At 42.9% G+C, this 21,434-nt stretch overlaps 1 protein-coding gene across 1 annotated transcript in view; it reads left to right on the forward strand.

The window, feature by feature from the left end:
* Positions 1 to 5,201: 5,201 nt before the first annotated feature.
* The window catches only part of GREB1 (growth regulating estrogen receptor binding 1), a 197,437-nt gene continuing 181,204 nt past the window's right edge, over positions 5,202 to 21,434 (forward strand). Inside the window, exon 1 of the mRNA XM_089672061.1 lies at positions 5,202 to 5,317. The gene's annotated coding sequence lies outside the window, so the exon portion shown is untranslated. The remainder of the gene's footprint in view (positions 5,318 to 21,434) is intronic.

Consider the following 21,434-nt stretch of genomic DNA (forward strand, 5'->3'; position numbering starts at 1 on the left):
TATATGGGGGATGAATTACTATGGGGGATGAATTACTATATGGGGGATGAATTACTATATGGGGGATGAATTACTATGGGGGATGAATTACTATATGGGGGATGAATTACTATGGGGGATGAATTACTATGGGGGATGAATTACTATGTGGGGGATGAATTACTATGGGGGATGAATTACTATATGGGGGATGAATTACTATGGGGGATGAATTACTATATGGGGGATTAATTACTATGCTTACTATGGGGGAATATTACTATACTTACTATGGATGACACATACACATCATTCATCTACTCTTGGTCTGGCCCCCGGGTCCAATATATGAACCCATTGCGGCCCTCAAGTCAAAAAGTTTGCCCACCCCTGGATTAGGGGGAAAGTATATGGGAGCAAAGGATGCAAGCACTAGGAAAGAATGGTATGAAAGCTGGGGATGCAGGGACAGTGGTAATAATATGAAGCTAAGATTGCAAGTGCGAAAGGACAGGGGTATAGAAACTGGAGATGCAAGGGCTAGGGTGAATAGCATAGAAGCCAGGGATGCAGGAACAGGGGTAGAGCCACTACTGTGTATAACGACTCACTGTCAGCTGCTTTAGACTCCTTAGTACCCCTAACCACACATAGCATTAGACCCCGACCGCTTCAACCCTGGCAGAACGACCAAACTAAAAATCTTAAACGACGCAGTCACGCGCTGGAATGATTATGGCGCAAAACCAAATCCCCTCGAGCGTTCTCCCTCTACAGATCTGCCTTCCTCACCTACTCCTCCTCCCTCCACACCACCAAACAAACCTATTTCGTAACCTTCATCAACATCCTCTCCACCTGTCCTCGCCGGCTCTTGTCCACTTTCAACTCCCTACTCTCCCCCCCCCCAGCACCTCACTCACCGCCCACGAGATTGCCAATCACTTCCAAAATAAGATCGACGCAATCCGTAAGGACATCGCCAATGCTCAACCTACCTCTCCACCTAGCCTCCCTCCCACTATAACCCCATCAACTTTCCCCTCCTCTGACCTCGCAACCGCCCTACCCCCCACCACACCTAACATCCCGCACACTATTACCTCCCCAACACTCCGCTCCTTCAGCCTTGCTACCACTGAGGAGGTCACTAAGGTCTTCTCAGAAGCCCGCCTCACCACTTGCCCCCTTGACCCTGTCCCCACCCAACTCCTCCGGTCACCCTACTCCTCCATCATACGCTCCCTCACCCACATCTTCAATCTCTCCCTCTCTACTGGCGCATTCCCCTCCCCCCTAAAGTACGCACACATCACCCCCATACTCAAAAAACCCTCCCTGGACCCCACCGACCTGAACAACCTTAGACCCATCTCCCTGCTGCCATTTACTTCCAAGCTCCTTGAGCACTTAGTCTACAATCGCCTAAGCGCCCACCTCACTGACAACAACCTCCTCGATCCACTACAGTCTGGCTTCTGTCCCCTACACTCCACCGAAACCGCCCTACTCAAAATCACTAATGACCTGCTAACCGCCAAAGCTAATGGCCACTACTCAGTCCTCTTACTCCTCGACCTTTCCGCAGCCTTCGACACAGTCGACCACCCCCTTAATAAGCTACACTCCCTTGGCATCAGAGACTCCGCTCTCTCCTGGCTCTCCTCCTATCTATCCTAACGCTCCTTCAGCGTTACCTATAACGCTACTACCTCCCCCTCTCTCCCCCTCTCTGTTGGGGTCCCCCAAGGCTCTGTCCTCGGGCCCCTTCTCTTCTCCATCTACACCTCCTCCCTCCGCAAACTGATACACTCCCACAGCTTCAACTATCACCTCTACGCTGGTGACACGCAAATTTACCTCTCCACCCCTCGCCTCACCCCTTCAGTCTCCGCCCGTATCACCCACTTACTGAACGACATATCAGACTGGATGTCGCTCCATTTCCTCAAATTGAACCTTTCCAAAACCGAGCTCCTGATTTTCCCCCCAGCCCATGCCCCCCCCCCACCCTCTCCATCACGACCAACAACGCCACCATCAGTCCCAACCCGCAAGCCAAAGTCCTAGGTGTCACTCTAGACTCAGCCCTGTCCTTCCAACCCCATGTCCAATCACTGGCAAATTCATGCAGGCTCCACCTCCGCAACATCTCCAAAATACATTCGTTCCTAACCCCAGACACTACTAAACAACTCGTTCACTCCCTTATTATCTCACGTCTGGACTACTGCAACTCCTTTCTCACCGGCCTACCTCATCGCAGACTATCCCCGCTTCAGTCTATCCTGAACTCAGCGGCCAGACTCATCCATCTTACCAACCACTCCGCTTCTGCCACCCCCCTCTGTCATTCCCTCCACTGGCTCCCGATTGCCCAACGCATTAAATTCAAACTACTAACACAGACATACGAAGCCATTCATAATGCTGCCCCAAACTACCTCACCGACCTGATATCCAAATACCACCCTACCCATAAACTTCGCTCCTCACAAGACCTCCTACTTTCCACTTCCCACGCCTGACTGCAGGACTTCTCCAGGACTTTCCCCATCCTCTGGAACTCACTACCCCAATCCATCAGACTGTCACCTACCCTTCTTACCTTTAGGCGCACCCTGAAAACCCATCTCTTCAGGGAAGCCTACCCCGCCCTTACCTAACAGCCGATCTCCTCCACTCCTACCACTCCATCCCCCACAGCCACTTCCTCCTGTACCACTATCCCCTACCTCATAGATGTAAGCTCGAAAGAGCAGGGCCCTTGAACCCCTCGTGTTTTGTTTTGTTACTGTATTGTCTCATGTTCTGTCCCCCAGTATAATGTACAGCGCTGAGCAAACCTTTTAGCGCTATATAAATACTGTATAATAATAGTAAAATGGTATAGTAGCAGAGGATGCAGGTACTAACGAAAATTGGATAGAAAGTTGATCATACAAGAACAAAGAGGGAAGCTAAGGAAGTGAAAGGTGGATCAATTAAGGGAGAATGATATAGAACCTGAGAGTTCAAGAACCAGGGGAGACTGGTATGGAAGCTCAGGGTGCAAGGACCAGGGGAGACTGGTATGGAAGCTCAGGGTGCAAGGACCAGGGGAGACTGGTATGGAAGCTTAGGGTGCAAGGACCAGGGGAGAATAGTATGCAAACAGGGGATGCAAAGATTATAGAAGCTGAGACTGCAAGGATTACGTTAGAATGGTAAAGAAGCTGAGGATACAGGGATTAGGGGGAAACTGTAAGGAAACCTGGGATGCAAGGACTATGAGAGAATGGTATGATGGCCAATGATCCAGAAACTAGGGGGGAATGATATGGAAGCTGGGAATGCAAAGATCAGTAGGAGAATGGTGTGAAAGCTAAAGAATACAAGGACCAGGGAAGAATGGTGTTGAAACTAAGGATGCAAAGACCAGGGAGAATGATATGGATACTGACGGTGGAAGTACTAGAAGAAAACAGTTTGAAAGGTGATCATGGTAGAACTAGTGGAGAATGGTATGGAAGCTGGGAATGCAAAGACCAGTAAGAGAATGATAAGAAAGCTAAATATGCAAGGACTAGGGGAAATTGATGAGTAAAATAAACTCGGTAAAAGAAGGTGGGATATACTGCTATACATATTTGATCCACTTCTTTTATTTTTTTATAATGGCTTGCTGGATGGAAAAGTAAGCAATGCTGCCTTTTGTACTAATAATTCTCTATTATCTGGTGTTATGTTACAACATTATATAAATATTGGCAGTTTAAGGGCAAGACAGGAGCACATAAAAAACACTTAACATACCGATATGTATAAAAAAAAAATGGTATATACTTTAAAATAGCACAAGTATAACTGCCTAAAATCTCTGCACAGCAGTGGTAAGACTATACTGCTTTACTTCAACTGAGATTCCTGGGAGCTGGGGAATACTAACTTTAAACCCATGCTTTTCACACAGGTATTTTGCTTTGTGACAGATTCTGTTAAAATTGCTGAAGCCATAATAAGTCTATATTTTTTTGAAAACTAGTAGTTTCTGAAAAAATATTTTTTTTTTTAAAGAACTAAGGGTCCATTCACATTCGAGGAGCTAGCATGTGCTAATCAACTTACTCCAAGACATATTCATTAAAAAATCAATGTATTTAAATAGGAACAGTTCACACCAGTGCATTGAACTGATGTGCACTGGCCTGCGCTGGAAAAAAAAAGTAGAACGTGCCCTATTTTTTTTATCGCAACATGTGAAAACACAAGGGCACCACAACGCAATACAGTCAATTGAAGTTTCCTTTGCAAATGACACTTAGTGAAGTTTAGAAAAAAAAAAAAAAAAGTATTGCAGCGCATTAAAAAAAAGCAATGCAGCATGCAAATTCATGTCAGTGCTTTTGTGTTTCCGTGTGCTTAACGCACACTTTGCGGTGTGAATTGACCCCAAGTCTTATACATAGTCTCTCAGCAGCATCACCCATCACGTGTCCAGTGCCCCCTTTCCGATGCCCTCTGTGACTTCCAGTGTGCCCAGTGTTGACCATAGGGCATCCATACATGTTTCGAGCTACTCAAGTGATGCTTCCAATTCAAGCATTGTTTTTTTGTTTTTTTTTAAAGGCATTTTGGGAATTATAAATGCAATAATAACAAGTGCTTCTGACCATCAGATCATCATTAGAAAATTTGTGCAATTAAAGCCCAAAATTATGAGAGAAAGTTAGAACAGACCATGGCAGCGTATGTATATGACTGAAAAAGGGCAGATGTCTCATTACCTGTCATAGGACATCTGCACGCCTATGGTCAGCCTAGTAATCCCTAGTAATGTGGAGCCAGGTGGTCTGTCTATATTCCATCTCTTTATTTCCATGACATCCTCTTGTCAGGTCTTTTCTTTCCTTGGCTGGCCTAATGGTGGGAATATGTGTTAGTGCACATTTCTGGTCTGTGAGCTATTGTCAGCCTGTGATGGGGCTAGCCAGGATCTGTCACTGCCTCCCTGACCCCTGGCTGTAAGGTCTCAGCCTGCCCCTGGGGGCAGCCCGGCCTTAGCCCTCCTTCATCACTCTCTACACCTTTCTCCCTAATGTCCAGTATCCCCCACCCCCTCCTCCTCTACACCCCCTCCCCTGAGAAGTCCTGCATCTTTCCCAGCAAACAAGAACAGCTAGTTCTAGAAGAGGTGGGGGAGCAAGAGGGCAGGGGGGAGGGGAGCAGCAGCAACAGGAGGCTTTCACAAGCAGCATCTATGAGCCATCTAGGGGCTCTCTGGCCAGCACTGTAAACTTTGCTCCTGTGCACCCTGTCCTTCTACTAAGGAGCCAGATTAGCAGGGGAGACCCCAGAGGTGAGTGCACTCAATAATATTACAGGAGACCTTTCAAGTGTATAATGTCCAGATCACTGCAATGGGAAAAGTCTCTGTACTGTGCAATAGTTCAGCATGTCTGTGCTGGTTGCAGCCTGCAGGGCTAAAGGACCTACAAAGTAGACTGCTGGTCATTTCAGAAAAATGACCCATTGCAGTGATCACCACTTTTCGTATGCACAATGTGCTGGGTGAAATATGTACAGTAACTGGAGAACAACTAACCGCTGCCTTCTGTTGTCCGCTGGCCAATCAGAACTTTTAGGGAAGCCCACATTTTCAAAATGTGGTGACAGAGGTGTTAACAAAAGTTGTGTAAATAATGTCACTGTTGTCACAGCTTGTCATCCTTTTCACCCTTCAATTATTTCAGCGTTACTTGGTTCTTTCTTTAGTTGTTGTTTGTCATATCATTTTTTTTATGTGAATTTAATTTGCTGTAGTAAATATTATTTTTAAGTCAGCTCAATCACAGCACTTTACTGCAGAGAAAATAAACATACACTATTAGCAATATATAATAATACTTGAAAAAAAAAATACTACTAACCTATATGCAAATATATACAATATATAATATGGGTAAATATATTGAGTATCTTTTTATTTTTATATGTTACACTACTACTGCTATTATTATTATTGTTATTATTAGTATTGTTGTTGTTATCTGCATAGAATGATTGCACACATTAACATCTCCAAAACAAAATATCTCCATTAACATCTCCTATACAAATGGCAAATAATGTATTATAATAATAATAATAATTGATGTTATTATTATTATTGTTGTTGTTATCTGCATAGAATGATTGCACACATTAAGATCTCCAAAACAAAACGTCTCCATTAACATCTCCTACACAAAAGGCAAATAATGTATAATAATAATAATTATTATTATTATTGTTGTTGTTGTTATCTGCATAGAATGATTGCACACATTAATATTTCCAAAACTGGACATTTATAACCAGTAAAACAAACTAAGATGTGCAGTGAGTTACTCATGATAAGCTTATACAAAAGGCAAATAAGAATAATAATACTAATAATCATAATTAATTTGGGCAGCACAGTGGCTAAATGGCTAGCACTTCCGCCTGGCAGTACTAGGGTCGTTGGTTCGAATCCCAACCACGGCACCACCTGCCTGGAGTTTGCATGTTCTCCTTGTGCCTGTGTGGGTTTCCTCTGAGTAGTAGGTGAATTGGCTCTTGTCTAAATTGGCCCTAGTATGTGTGTGACTGTGAGTTAGGGACCTTAGATTGTACGCCCCTTGAGGGTTAGGGACTGATGTGAATGTACAATATATATGTAAAGCGCTGCATAAACTGACGGCGCTATATAAGTACCTGTAATAAATAAATACATTTTTGTTATTATTATTATTGTTGTTTTACTTGTTATAATTGTATATATTTATCTTTTTTTTATTGTTATTAATAGCATAGTGTATGCTTGCACACAATAACATCTGTAAATCTTGTCCAGCAATTATAACAAGTAAAACAAACTGAGATCAGTAGTGAGTTGCTGTCGATATACATATACATAAGCTGAACAATGTCATCTAGTTTTCATTCATTGCACTACCAATATTTCATTATCGCTGTCCTTATTTGCATATTTGTGGCAAAAAAAATGTTTTTAATCAAAGACAGTTAAGCGGGTGTCAGAATGTACTATTACAAAATATGCCCCTCCTTAGTGTCAATGTTATAATATTTTATTTTCCATGGTTATATAGCAGGCAGTGGTAGACAGTGGGGGTTTATTTACTAAAGGCAAGTAGACTGTGTACTTTGCAAGTGCATTTGCACTCTGCAAGTACATTTATTCCAGAATTTAGTAAACAAGGTGAAGCCTCACTTTGCAAAGAAAACCCAATCACATGCAAGGAAGATATTTAAAAAAACGCATTTTTGGTTGCACATGATTGGATGAGGGAAGTCAGCAGAGTTTTTCCTCATTTACTAAGCTCTGGAGCAAATGCCTTTGCAGAGTGCATAGTCTGTTTGCCTTTAGTATATCAATCCTTGTGCTGTCCACAGTACTTCTAACCATCCTGATCAGTAAATGAAAGTGGTATTTAAGATAACAGCACACTTGGGAAACTTGGTGGATATGTGTCGGATCTGACACAGTTGTGCAGTTCTGTTAGTTCTAATGTTGGTACATTATGTCACCGGCAATACACAGGGTTAAGAAAACCAGCTGGCTCATCTATAGGCTTTTAGAGTGTTTTATGTCTTCTGTGTCCAGGGACTGTGGTTATTTAGCTAGTGGAATGTGAAAGTTGGTTTTATAACCCTAATGACAGGCTGTCTGACTGGAGATCTCAGTGTTCATGCTGGTAGCCATCAAAAAGATGACACACTGGGAGCCTTCCTAAATGAGTCTATATCCTTTACAGGAAAGAAGAGACCTGTTCTGATTTCTATTACTGTTTAGGGTGTGTGTAATATATAAATATATACTGAATATAAACTTACTTTTATAAATTCACATCGCGTTTCTGTTATCCAACACATTTTGAAAGTTTTATGAATGTATTTAGAAAGTATGCTATGTATGATTAAACTTTTCAAAACTTTGGATGCCAAAGCAAGATAAAAAGCCACTTAGACTGTTGGAAATGTTTGTCCAATTCCTCACTTTTCTTCATTAATAGTATACAGCCCTATGCCGACAGTTCATAGAGACTGTAATGGTTGTGGTTGCTTAAGCACATACACAGATCACATTTTAGCTGGTTCATCATGAAAACTGTTGAGTAGAAAATTGTAGGCCAAACACCAACTGCATCCATTCAGATAGAGCCACTGATTGGGTTTTCTGACAGTCACGGGTGCCAGCTTCCAGAGTAGAATAGCTGGCAGGGGATAATCCTCTAGTCTTGCTGCTTAATGTGGATGGAGGAATCAACAGAAATCTTACAGTGTATGACCAGCTATAGTAAGTACATATGGGCAAGGTTTTCATTTCGTTCCAGCTTGAATGCTTGTTTCATCATAGTTACAATTCCATGTATATACACTTTCCCTGGACTCAGATCTATCATATTGCTTGTGAAAACTGCCCTGTGTGTGGCTGACCTACATTTCTTTAAACTATTGCAGCTCCACCTGAAATATGGAACCGCTGTCTACCTTTAAAAACAATAAGGCCCCTTTCATGAGTGGACTGGTCGTGACCACCTGTCAGTTTTTCAAGCAGATCCGATCAGCCGCTCCATTGCTTTCTATGGAGTGGCGGGTGTAAACGGACGGACCCGCCTGCATGAGATCCGATCCTGTATGCTAAAAACAGATGGATGGGGATCCGTTCCCCATTCATCTGGTGGATCGGATCGGATGGCAGTCGGATGGAAATGGACAGGTAGTCCGTTTCCATCCGACAGCCCATAAAGGACAGTGGGCTGTGTCCACTGAGTAAGAGGATGACAGGTCTGTGTTTGCTCCGCTTATGCAGAACGGACACAGACCTGTCATCAGCTTGCTCAGTGGGGATCAGTGGGTAGATCCCCTGCTGGGCATGTGAATCCGCTGACAGGTCTGCCCCGTGTGAAAGGGGCCCAACAGTCTAAAGCTGGCCATGATCAAATTTTGTCTGATTCCTGCTAAATTAGCTAAAATGTGAGCTGTGCACTACACAGCTTGACAAAAGGCAATTTTTCAATGGACGTTTGTTGAAAGAGCCAGGTAGAATATCATTGGTAGAACAGTGACTGTGTTCAACTAGATGCAGTCACTGTTTGGGTGTTCAGCAGCCACACGTCCCACTGGCTGCTGAATGCAATATCCTGCAGGGGAGATTCCTTCATCCATGCTGTTTAGCACGGTTAGCGGAAAGCATTGACTTCTGTTGTCCAGAGAAATCTAAAGGTGTATGGTTAGCCTTAAACTGCCGAAAGACATGTTGGAAGATTTTCCTCGGTAAGAGGTATCTGTTATTTTTTTTTTTTTTCTTTTGTTGAACCCGCTGGAAAAAAACTAACAGTTTATGGCCAGTTTTAGACCTCTGTAAATGTAGGAATGTAGACCTATAGTTCTGTTTATTATACACCTAGTCACTCTTGCAGGCTCTTTGATCAGTATACTAACTGCCATAATGTATAAGGCTTCAAGTCACCTAAATATAAGCAAGTGCTGAGAGCTTTAGTGCGGAAGTAAACCGCAGATAAAAAAAATATAAAAATCCCCTGCAAAGTAATGGCATAATATGCTAGCATGCATCGCATACTAGCACACTATGAAGGTCTTACCTTAAAAAGAAGCCCTCCAGCGACGTGCTGTCACCGCTGACAGGGCTTCCATCTTCAACCAGTGTTCCTCCTTGGGTTCACATCTGACTGGCTGAGCCGCAATGATCACTCCCACGTATGCGCACGGGAGTCTCAGGACACGGCCCAATGGTCTGAAGGAATAGTATGGGTATGCCGTTCCTTCAGAGCAAATTCGGCAGCTGTAAAAAAGAGCGAATATCTCCTAAATGGTGCACATTTAGAAGATATTCTTTTTTTATAGGACAGGGGTACTGAATTAAAATTCACGGAGGTCCAGTTGGTAAGATTTTCTTTCTGCAGAGGTCCGAATCCCATTTTTCTTCTATTACGCAGGTCTTTCACATCACAGTCCCTAATTAATGTCCCCAGTCCCCCCTTTCCCATCACAGCCCCCCCCGTACATCACAACTCCCTTTCATGTTAGAGCCCTTACAACATAATAACCCCGCTTACATCACAGCCCCCCTTCACATCACAGTCTCTCCATGACATCACAGTCCCCCTTGCTATCACAACCCCTTACATCACAGTTACCCCCTCCTGACAGCACAGACCCTTCATATCACAGCTTCCTCCTCTCACATCACAGCCCCCCATACTACAGCTCCCCCTCTAACAGCCCCCCCCCCCATATCACAGCTTCCCACTCTCACAGCCCCCCCCACATAACAGCTCCCCTACGTCACATCTCCCCCATATCACAGTTTCCCCTCCCACAGCCCCCCCATATCACAGATCCCCCTCTGACATCACAACCCCCTCTCCCCCCCCCCCATAATCTTCCCCCTACCTTAAGTCAGCATTATGGAGGACGGGAGGAATGGCAGGGTGGACTCCTGTTCTGTATGTACCCTCCTGCCACCACCATTATCGCCACTGCTGTTGAAGTCACGGCAGGGAAGAGGGCGGGAGGAATGAAAGGAAGGACTCCTCTTCTGAATGTACTGACTTGTCGCCGCAGCCGCTGAACTCAGAGCAGGAGGGCGGGGGGCACAGAAGGTCTCCACTGAAGGAGTGAGCTGCCCAACTCAAAAAAAGTAAGTGATCTGCTTTTTAATATGAAAGGTTGGCTCCCCGTTCACCCTGTGGACCTGCAGTGCCTCCCGTCCTGCTGAGTCCAGCGGCGGCAGCAAGTCTGTAAATTCAGAAGAGGAGTCCTTCCTTCCATTCCTCCCACCCTCTTCCCTGCTATGACTTCAACAGCAGCGGCGACTACGGCAGTGGCAGGCGAGTATATACAGAATAGGAGTCCACCCTGCCATTCCTCCTGATTTATAACAGCTGCAGCGCCAGGAGGAGAGGAGTCCACTCAGACTGCTAAGTGGTGTGGCCACGGTCCGGACAGGACTGTCACCCAGTTCATATTCAGACTGTGGTCTGCCATTTAGTGATCCTGGTTTAGGAGATATTCACTTTATTATAAGCTTACCTGTAGGTAAAAGATGCAAAAGTCACTGGCCTACCTCATCGCAGGCTATCCCCACTCCAGTCCATCATGAATGCTGCTGCCAGACTTATTCACCTTACTAACCACTCTGTATCTGCCACCCCTCTCTGCCAATCCCTCCACTGGCTCCCAATTGCCCAACGGATAAAATTCAAAACACTAACACTGACGTATAAAGCCGTTCATAACACTGCCCCTAATTACATCACCAACCTTATCTCTAAATACCACCCAAACTGTACTCTCCGCTCCTCGCAAGACCTCCTACTCTTTAGCTCCCTTGTCTCCTCCTCCCATGACCATCTCCAGGATTTCTGAAGGGCTTCACCCACCCTCTGGAACTCCCTACCCCAATCTATCAGGCTATTGCCTACTCTGCTCACTTTTAGGCGCACTCTGAAAACCCATCTCTTCAGGCAAGCCTACCCCGACCCCGGCTAACTACTGGAATCCCCTACTCCCCCAACCACTCCATCCCCCACAGCTAATTACCTCTTGTACCACTATCCCCTCCCTCCTAGATTGTAAGCTCCAAGGAGCAGGGCCCTCTAATCCCTCTTGTATTGAACTGTATTGCTACTGTATTGTCTCCCTCCATAATGTAAAGCGCTGAGCAAACTGTCGGCGCTATATAAGTCCTGTATAATAAATAATAAGAAGAAAAGTGGGTTTACTTACACTTTAAGTGCCAATAACCCCCCCTTTAACAAGGCACAGATAATAATTTCTTAAGGCTGATTTCACTCTGATCTGTTTTTCTTCCGCTTTTCACGTTAAAAAAAGTAGAAGAAAAAGTGTGAAAAAAGTATTCCTATGGAAGTCTTTACACTGATCCGTTGCAGGTCTGGTGCGTTTTTTTAAAATCCTGCTTGCTGCATTTTTTATGCACAAAAATGCACCTCCCTTTTTAAATCAATGGAAAATGTGACAATAAAGCGCTACATTTTTGGTGCAATTGTTGAGTCAAGACACCTATAGAAAAATGCACCACAAACGCGGTAAAAATGCATACACGTTTTTGCTACGGGTCAGTGTGAAAGTAGCCTAAACAAGGCCATTGAACAAAAGACAAAGTGCTGCAGCTGATTTGGTATATATTTATTTATTACAGGTACTTATATAGTACCAAACAGAAAGGGAGTAGTGAGCACTTAATCCCAAAAGCAGCTATGCACTCAAAGCAACCAATAATGCAGTAGAACAAATAATATAGATTAGTGCAGCGCTAAAATCATATAAAATTCAATAAATTCAAGACTACGTCCATAAAGTCTATGACTTGTAAAATGGTGAAACTACTAGATACTGGTGGTGCTCCTTAGGAATTGATAGAAATGCGCACTCACCAGAAATAAATAGGGTAAGAGCGTTGTATAAAATCCCTCATCAGGGGTCTGGTCAGAGGTCTGGTCAGCTTGGGCAATCCTCCCTTCCGTGTGATGACAGGACTCAGTAGAGAAGAATAAGATACAGGTAACCAACAGGTTCCCTCAAAGGGGCTGGCTGGAAGGAACTGCCTGTTTACAGGAAATCTTCCACCTCTTGGTATGGTGCCTGGATCTGAAAAGAAGTACTCCTCTCAGGGAGTTTAGGGAAGGATGCCAATAGTGTAGTAGATTATCAAAAGAACTTTATTGTAAACATTCAAGGTATCCAAATCGCGATAGGTAGTTAAAATAGCATCCAGGTATAGTGTGAACTAACCCTGTGGATATTAAAGATATTATATAGTGCCAGCAATTTACACAGTGCTTTACATATATATTGTACATTCACATCAGTCCCTAACCCTCAAGGGGTGTACAATCTAAACTCCCTAACTTACATTTATACACATACTAGGAACAATTTAGACAGGATTCAATTAACCTACCAGCATGTCATTGGAGTGTGGGAGGAAACCAGAGTACCTGGAGGAAACCCGCACAGGGAGAACATGCAAACTCCAGGCAGGTGGTGCTGTGGCTGGGATTTGAACCAACAACCCTAGTACTGCCAGGTGGAAGTGCTAACCATTTAGCCACTGTGCTGCTATGATGGAACTTAGAACTTTAGGCTGTAGTTACCGATGGGTTGGGCATAAAAAAGTTTAGGTTTATCACAAAGTTTTGGTTCACCTAAAAGGTAAAATTGTAATCCCCTTTAAAAGGTCTTACCTGGCTCTATATAAGCCACTAAAGTGAAAGTATAAATAAAAAGCAAGCACCTTAAAACATTTTCCCAAATGACTCCAAGAACCCTGAAAGCCAGGAAGCCTAATATGCAAATTCTGACTTCTCCGGGTAAAACAGAGCATTGACCTCACCCTTTTCATCTTCTGCACCTCCATATTGGTTAGTTGGCCACCGTATTGGATAAAAATCTCACACTTGGCTTAGCACCATGAAGAAAGGGAATCTCATCTAGGTTCAAAGTTAAATTGTTTTAGTTTTTATTTAGGTGAAGGTGTTTCTCTTGGGTTTCAACATAAAAGGAACATACAGACTTTATGCAGGTGGTGTACTTAGTGGGAATTAAACTCAGGACCTCAGTGGTGCAAGCCAAGAGTGCTTCTAAGACCCTGTGCTACCAAAGTATATTACACAGTAGGAAGTCATCATATGCCAAGATTTTCCACTTTATTGTCCAAATCAAGCAAAGATGAGAAGGAAGTTAGTGTTAATCAGGCTTCTTATTGAGCAGTTGGATATAATGGAAAATAACACAGGTATTTATCTATCGAGAGGCACATTTAAAGGAACAACTCACTTCCCACCATTCTGGGTAACAGCTTTCACGCCAGTCTGTATCCATCTTTGTACACTATACTATTAAACTGTGTGTTCTTGGACAAATGAAGCTTTCCATTGGTTCTCAACAGAAAGAAATTTCTTCTGTATAAGTCATCATACAAAGAATCTGATTTATGTATGGTGTTTCTTTTAACCGGATAAGTTGAAACATTATGTCTTCAGCACCTCATAACAATCCAGGCAGCTTTTCATTTCCTGTTACTGCTGCTAGATATTCACACCGTGTTCTTTCTGATGTAGTACATTTGGTGGCTTGCGCATGTTAATGGAGGTTATAGACAAGCCATCATATGTATAATGTCATTGCCAAGAGCAGCCATGATGTGCTGAGGACAGTTACCTCTAGCAACCATTCTGATTCCTCCCTTCACTGGGGACATTAGGATATTGAAAGCTGATTGCTCTGGGTTACTTTTCTTTGTACATTGTTTTCTGCCTTAAGGTTGGTACACACAGGTTGAATACTGACCAGTATTGGCCGGTTCAGCAAATAACAGCCAACATTCGGCTAGTGTGTCCAGCAACCTGTCCGACAGAAACCAGTCTAACAACAGACTTCTGTCCACAATTGCTCAGAGGGAGAGATTGCCACACTAACATTGCTCAGTTAGTAATGCTATATATAGTAATTCAGTTTTGTTTTCACTTAACCCGCTGGGTTACAAAAAATACAAAACTTCCCGTGTGTACCTAGCATTATTGGTTCCAGTATGACTGCATTAAATTTTACAATCTATACCAGCCATTTAGAACTAGGATTCCTTTGGAGGATTCTAGGATGTTCCTTGAGCTTTGGCTGATTGACGGTTTACTGATGCCTACACAGAAATGAGTCCAATGTCTCTCGGCAGAGCCAGCTGCATGACACCAATAATCTTATTTTTTTTTTTTTCAATTCTTTATTCATAGTGAATTAAGCTTACTGTAGATGGTTCAAATCCCTGCGGAACAATGTATGGGCAGGCTGATTGTACTCCATCAATCGAATTATTGCTGTGGCTAGCTGCTTGCAGTAATCATTGTGTTTTCTGGGAGATACGGCTCTCAGCAAACCCCCCCCCCCCTCTGGGAGGACAAAATGGTTCATAGAAGGGATTCCCCCCATCAACTCTGACTGTTGATGGGGGGAATCAAGTGATTTTCTTTCATGCAACCTGTGGTTACAGGAAAGGAAATTGCATAATCTATGGCCTGCCTTAAGCAGGCGGTGGTCCAGCAAGGCCCAACTGAGATTCAATCTTTGTATGGGCAGGCTAATTGTACTCAAGTCGATCCATCGATTACAACCAGCATATCGGATTCCTAGCATGCGATTATGGCCAGCTGCTATAGCTGCTACCAATAATCATCATGTTCTCCTGGCAGGGACGCCTCCCTCTCTCCCCCACAGGGAGAACTCAGTAGCTCCGCAGAAGAGATTCTCCCATCAATGCTGACTGTGTTGATGGGGGAGTCGAGAGATTTTCTTTCCTGCAACCCATAGCTGCAGGAAAGAAAATTGCATCATCTTATTAAACAGGTGGTACAAATGTCAGTCGACCAGATCAACCATACAGGTATAAAATGAATGAACATTAAACATTACATATAATAGCAATGATGTGCATGGCATATCTGAGGAGATCATAAAGGCAAACGTAACGTTTAAGGAATTTGCACAGAATGGGACCAGAGTTGTAGGCCAACAGGAGAGGCTGACATCTCCCCTGCCCCTGTACTATGAAACTTGGGGAAAGCGAAGTATATTGTCTAATTTGTTTTCCTCCCTACAAGTGATTATACACGGAAGCTGTTTTACCTCTGAAAGGATTAGTATTTCTGTCCATCCGGTTCTAAAATTTAAAAGGCTTTTTCCACACAACATAGTCCTATCTTACTGTATTAAATTGTACTGTACTGCCTGCCAGGGGGGGACTAACCATTTGGAAACTCGGGCACTGCCCGAGGGCCCAGGGTCAGTAGGGGGCTCCATGAGATTCCCCCTGGTACCTTTTTCATAGGCTTTTTTGAGTTTGGGCAAGGACACAGGGGCCCCATGATCCCCTATTGCCCGGGGGCCCCATGAGTTGTCAGTCTGCCCCTGCTGCCTGCCTTTAGTTTGTACCCTTATGTTGTAAAGCACAGCAAAAACTGTATAATCCTGTATAATAATAATAATACAGGGGAAGAGACCTAATCTTTTGTCTTTTGCATATCAGTGTCCTCTCTCATTCTGCGTTCTGCCGTACAGAGATTGCAGGGAGCTGGAACCAAGTCTAAATTAGGTACTTTAATAAAAAATAGATTTATTGGTATATTAATGAATACAGTGGTGCATTCATTTGTGCATTTTATGTCTCTGGAGTTCAGCTTTAAGTGCTTATTTTACAGCTCAAACTCTTGAGATAAGTTGATATGTTATACGTTGATGTTTCCCCACGAGGGAAACATCATGGTGAAGCCAGATGGAGGAATCCAATGACATCAGAGGTTGTCACCTGGATTTTATTAAGCCCATCCAAAAGGACTTACACCTGAGTGAACCCTGATGTAGTGCCTCGGGTCAGTGGGCCTACTACCTCTGCTTGTGTGTGATGTTTCCCTGTCTGAAGGTCACTGCAGCTCTCTGTCTCCCATTGGAAAAGTAACATTCCTGATTGACGTAAATAGGGAAGTATCATTGTCATTCGCAGACACATCGGCCTTGTGTCCTATTCACTGTGCTCCTCCCATGTTCTGGTAATTGACTGTACCAGCCAAGGACTGACTTTTAAAGTGTTATGTGATAATCCTTCAACACCAAGGTGCTGAAATCTCAGTCTTCATTTCCTTTTTTGTAAACATGCTTTTTGATCCTTTGTTCCCAGGCTCAGGCAATTAAGCAGCTAGTGTCAAGCTTGTGTCTATACTATTGTGCACCCTGTCTGTAGACTGCTTGCCTGCCTGCAAAACTGCAGGTATTTGAATTCTGCTCTGTTCCTACCATAGCTGGTCCTTTGATGCTGCTGTATTGCTTGGACAGTGATGGTCAGGTTATTGCTTTTGAAGAAGGAACACTGGGGTACAGTGACAAAGCTGGCTTGTTCTCAAAGGGAAAAAAACTGCAGAACTGCCTAATAGTAAATGTTAGGGCTATTCTAATGTTAAGTGTTCCCTGATTTGTTCATGGAATGTTTTGCATATTTGTCTGTGGAATGTTCCTGGTTTTTACATCTTACCGCCTACACCATAAAATCCTTATTCTTGCTCCAGGGCAACTAAGAACATCAGTAGCAATAAAGGCCTCATGTATATGGATGCTTTGAGGCTTAAATATGGTCCATTGTAAAAGCCTGGCATTTTTCCTCATCCAGAAAGCCACAGGTGGCGCATGTACAGAAGTGAATGGCTGTACGCAACTATACTGGGCAGCAGAGTGGCTAAATAGTTAGCACTTCCGCCTGGCAGTTCGAATCCTAACCACGGCACCACCTGCCTGGAGTTTGCATGTTCTCCCTGTGCCTGCGTGGGTATCCTCTAGATACTCCAAAGATTTGCTGGTAGGTGAATTGGCTCCTGCCTAAATTGGCCCTAGTATGTGTGTGAATGTAAGTTAGGGACCTTAGATTGTTCGCCCCTTGAGGGTTAGGGACTGATGTGAATGTACAATATATATGTAAAGAGCTGGTAAATTGACGGCGCTATAAAAGTACCTAAAATACTCAGACACTGCTGTTTTCATGCACTGGCATGCACGTATGACATATTTCCCAAATACAAAACCTCTGTGTTTGGGGAATAGGCCTTACGAACATGCGATTTTACACTATTGCATATTTTAAGCCTCAAACTGACAGTAAGCATGACGCCTAAATCCTTGTGCTGCTGAGAGAGCTAAAGCTGATCTCTAACCAAATAACATTTTTTTCCCATATGCACTGTAAAAATAAATGAACACTAATAAAGTGTGTTCAAAGTGCGGCCACTGCTGCGCTATGCAATACTCTTAAACCGGCCATACATGGATCAAAGTTTGGCCAGTTCAGCAGGGACCAGTTGAATTTTGATCCATGTATGGACCGGTTGAATGAAAAAAATGAAGCATGTATTGGCTGCACTAACCTTTCCTCTAGGAAGCTGCTTTCTATGAAATAAAGGGATGTTTGGCATCCCTGCTTTTTTCATTTATGCACTTTCACAAGAAAAAAAAATGTCCTCACTATGTCCCCATTACAATACTTAGATTTTTAGGTTTCTGTTGTCCATCACTCCATATCCCTTGGTGCCCTGAACTTCCAATTTGGAATGCATGCCATTTATGTCAGAATAAAGTGAAGTATCCATGCTCATCAGGACTACATCATTGCACCCTGTATACAAAGCATATTTGTGCCCTGTCTTCTTTTGAGCTTTGAGCTGCCCACCTTACCATAACCATACTGAATATCCTGTCTCATGGCTCTTGATAAGGTTTCCAATCTTAGCATGGACAGCCATCCTCTTTGTAACTTTAGGCTGTAACTTTGCTACCCCCCCAAAAAAACAGCAGTTCTGGATTAAGGGGAATTTACATAACTATCTCCCATCCTTAAATGAGGAATACATGATGTTTCTTTTTGTTTTGTTTTTTTTATTTGCTCAATCTGTTTTTACTGGAATGTTTCCATAAAGAGTAGGGTATGGAAATGAAAAGAGGGAGAATGGCTACAGCTACATGACTCAGTGTGAGCCTTGGGAGTTAGTTGTTGACTACTCCATTCAATAATGCAGGAATACAATAATAATCAGGTGTTGAGTTCTAGTTCAGCACGAAGTACAGATTCCTGCATAGTTGTAAGCTTCTCATTGGTTTTGAAAAAAAAAACATTTTGCAATATAAAACAACGAGAATCCAAGATTTCATATCAACTTCAGATAGTGGAAGCCTCAAATTATTGTCTGGTGGGAAACGCAACTGTGTAGCAAGTCTGAAAGAAGAAATAGAAGGTGATAGGGCAGAGGAAGTGAGGGGTAGTGTAGGGGAAGGATAAGTGGAGTAAGATGACAGTAGGCCAGAGATAGCCCACAATCACATTAGTGAGTGCTCAAGAAAGACGTTTTCACTAAGTGAATATACTTTTTTGTATTTTGGTATAGAGTAGGGTTGCACAGATATTGGTATCAATGCCTATACTAAGCATTTGCACGTGTACTCATGCAAATGCTCCAATACCTAAAATCAATATCTTGGTGGGGTGATTTGAGCCCATACAAAATGAATAGGCTCAAATCACGCTGCAAAGAATCGAATGTGATTTGAACAGAACTGCGGTGCAGTTCTTGTCTAAATCACATGCTCTTTCATCCACCGCTCCTGTGAGAACCCAGGAATGTCATAGTGACTTCAGCCTGCGTTCACACAGGAGCGGTGCAGGAAACCACTTGTGATTTGGACAGGAATCGCACCACATTCCTGTTCAAATCCCATGTGATTTTTTGCAGTGTGATTTGAGCCTATTCATTTTTTATGGGCTCAAATCGCACTGCAAAGGTATCGGTGAGTACTTGATCACAAGTATCAGTACTTGTACTCACCGGTAAAAAACAGGCATGAGTGCATCCCTAGTATAAAGGCACACGTGAGGGTCTAGATATCATTAATTTAAGAATCCATGGGGTCTATTAGGTTTGAAATGATTAATTGCTATGTTTTTTTTTCATTTGTAGTGGAAGTGATGACATAAATATGACATAATGGGGGAGATTTATTAAAACCAGAGCCCTCAGAATCTTTTGTAGTTATGCATGGTAGCCAATCAGCTTCTAACTTCAGCTTGTTCAGTTAAGTTTTGACAAAACCTGGAAGCCGATTTGCTTCTGTGCAGAGCTGCACTAGATTTTGCGCACTCCTCTTTTAGTAAATCTCCCCTAATATGTTCTGTTTTAAGAAGAGATTACAAATACTGATTACCTTAAATTCATTTTACAGAGAATCCCTGGAATTCTTAAAGACTGGCGTCAACAGATTTGGCTAAAGTGTCCCTTATGCGCACCAAATTCATGTACCTGTTTGGAACTTGTACTTGAATTTGAGGCACACTGTTCCACTTTTAGAATGCACACAAGACACTTTTGCAAAAATCTGTCTGTGCCAGTTTCTCTCTCTGTATGCCAAAAGAGACTAGTCTTAATTCGCTCCACTTCCATAAGATACGAACTTTCGGTATTTTATTTTGCATTTGGAACATTCACTACGCTACAATGCAAAAGTGCCGCATTCCAAAACTACCTGAATTTGGGGCACGAGTTGCTGTCAGAACCAAAAGTGACCCAAATGCTTCATAAGTTTGGTGCAGAACAATAACAAGAGCGATTTATGCCAGAAAAGTGGTGCAGCAGCTTTATTGAATTCTTTCCAATATGTTTTGACTTTACTGCATAGGTTGTTTTTTTTTTCCATGACAAAGACGGCGCAAATCAGGCTGGATGGCCGGTTTGGTAAGAGCTCTTGACAAAACTGAGACTAGCTCACATAGAGGCTTTGTGCCAGGGGTCAAGGGTCATCTATAGAAAGCTCAGATAGATGGTGAGAAGCGCATTTCCCAGTGGCTCCATTGTCTGAAGTGGTCACTTGCCATGACTTATGTCTGCGGACTTCAAAGAAGCACTAAGCGCTGTTATTTCACCCCTTCCCATGCCTCCTGCCTACATTATTGCTATTTGGTAGGAGTTCGAATCTTTGTGAAAAGATTTGAAGATTAGCAGAGCTGTCCCATTTTATTGATATAGTGATTAGACAGGTGCAAGTAAAGCAATGCTTCCCATATTTGTCAGTCACCATATGAATAACTCGAAAGGCGCACTCTCTAGAAAACGACTGCAGTCATTCAACAACAACTGCACTGTACAGGGTGTCCCTATAGTCTGGACACATAGGAAATACCACTATACATATACTGTATATAATATATCACTATATAGGCTCACCAGACCTTAACCCCCTTGACTTCTTTTTTTTTTGGGGAGTATGCTAAAAAAAGTGTACTCAATGAAAATTACAGCTATGAATCACCCGAAGGAACGCATCGTGAATGAATGTGCTCAGATTGATGGAAATGTGGAGTTAATGCATCCGGTTCATAAGAATCTTGCAAAGTGCATGGAACTTTGCATCATAAATGGTGGAAATCCCATTAGAGATGTTATTTATTAATATTCCAATGAAAATAAATATTAAAACGTGTATTAAAATGTATTGAAATTATGCATTTTGCCTAGGTGTCCAGACTTTAGGGACACTCAGTAAAGTACACATAAACCCACTACAAGGGAAACCTGATGATGTGTTTATCAAAAAATGGTTTAGCAAGTATGTAACTATAAAAAAAAAAACAGATCCAAGCTATCCCTCCCTCCTAGATTGTAAGCTCCAAGTAGCAGGGCCCCCCTTTCCCTCTTGTATTGAACTGTAGTGTTGCTGTATTGTCTCCCATTCTATTGTAAAGCGCTTAGCAAACTGTTGGCGCTATAGAAATCCTGTATAATAATAATAAAAACGGCAAACCCTTGGGTTACCCTTGAATGTATGCAGGCCCCTTGGTGCTGTCTTGTCCAAAGGAAATACCAAGT

The sequence above is a fragment of the Staurois parvus genome, unplaced genomic scaffold (genome assembly GCF_062004578.1).
Source record: "Staurois parvus isolate SC_StPar_1 unplaced genomic scaffold, SC_StPar_1.0 ptg000118l, whole genome shotgun sequence".
NCBI lineage: Eukaryota > Metazoa > Chordata > Amphibia > Anura > Ranidae > Staurois > Staurois parvus.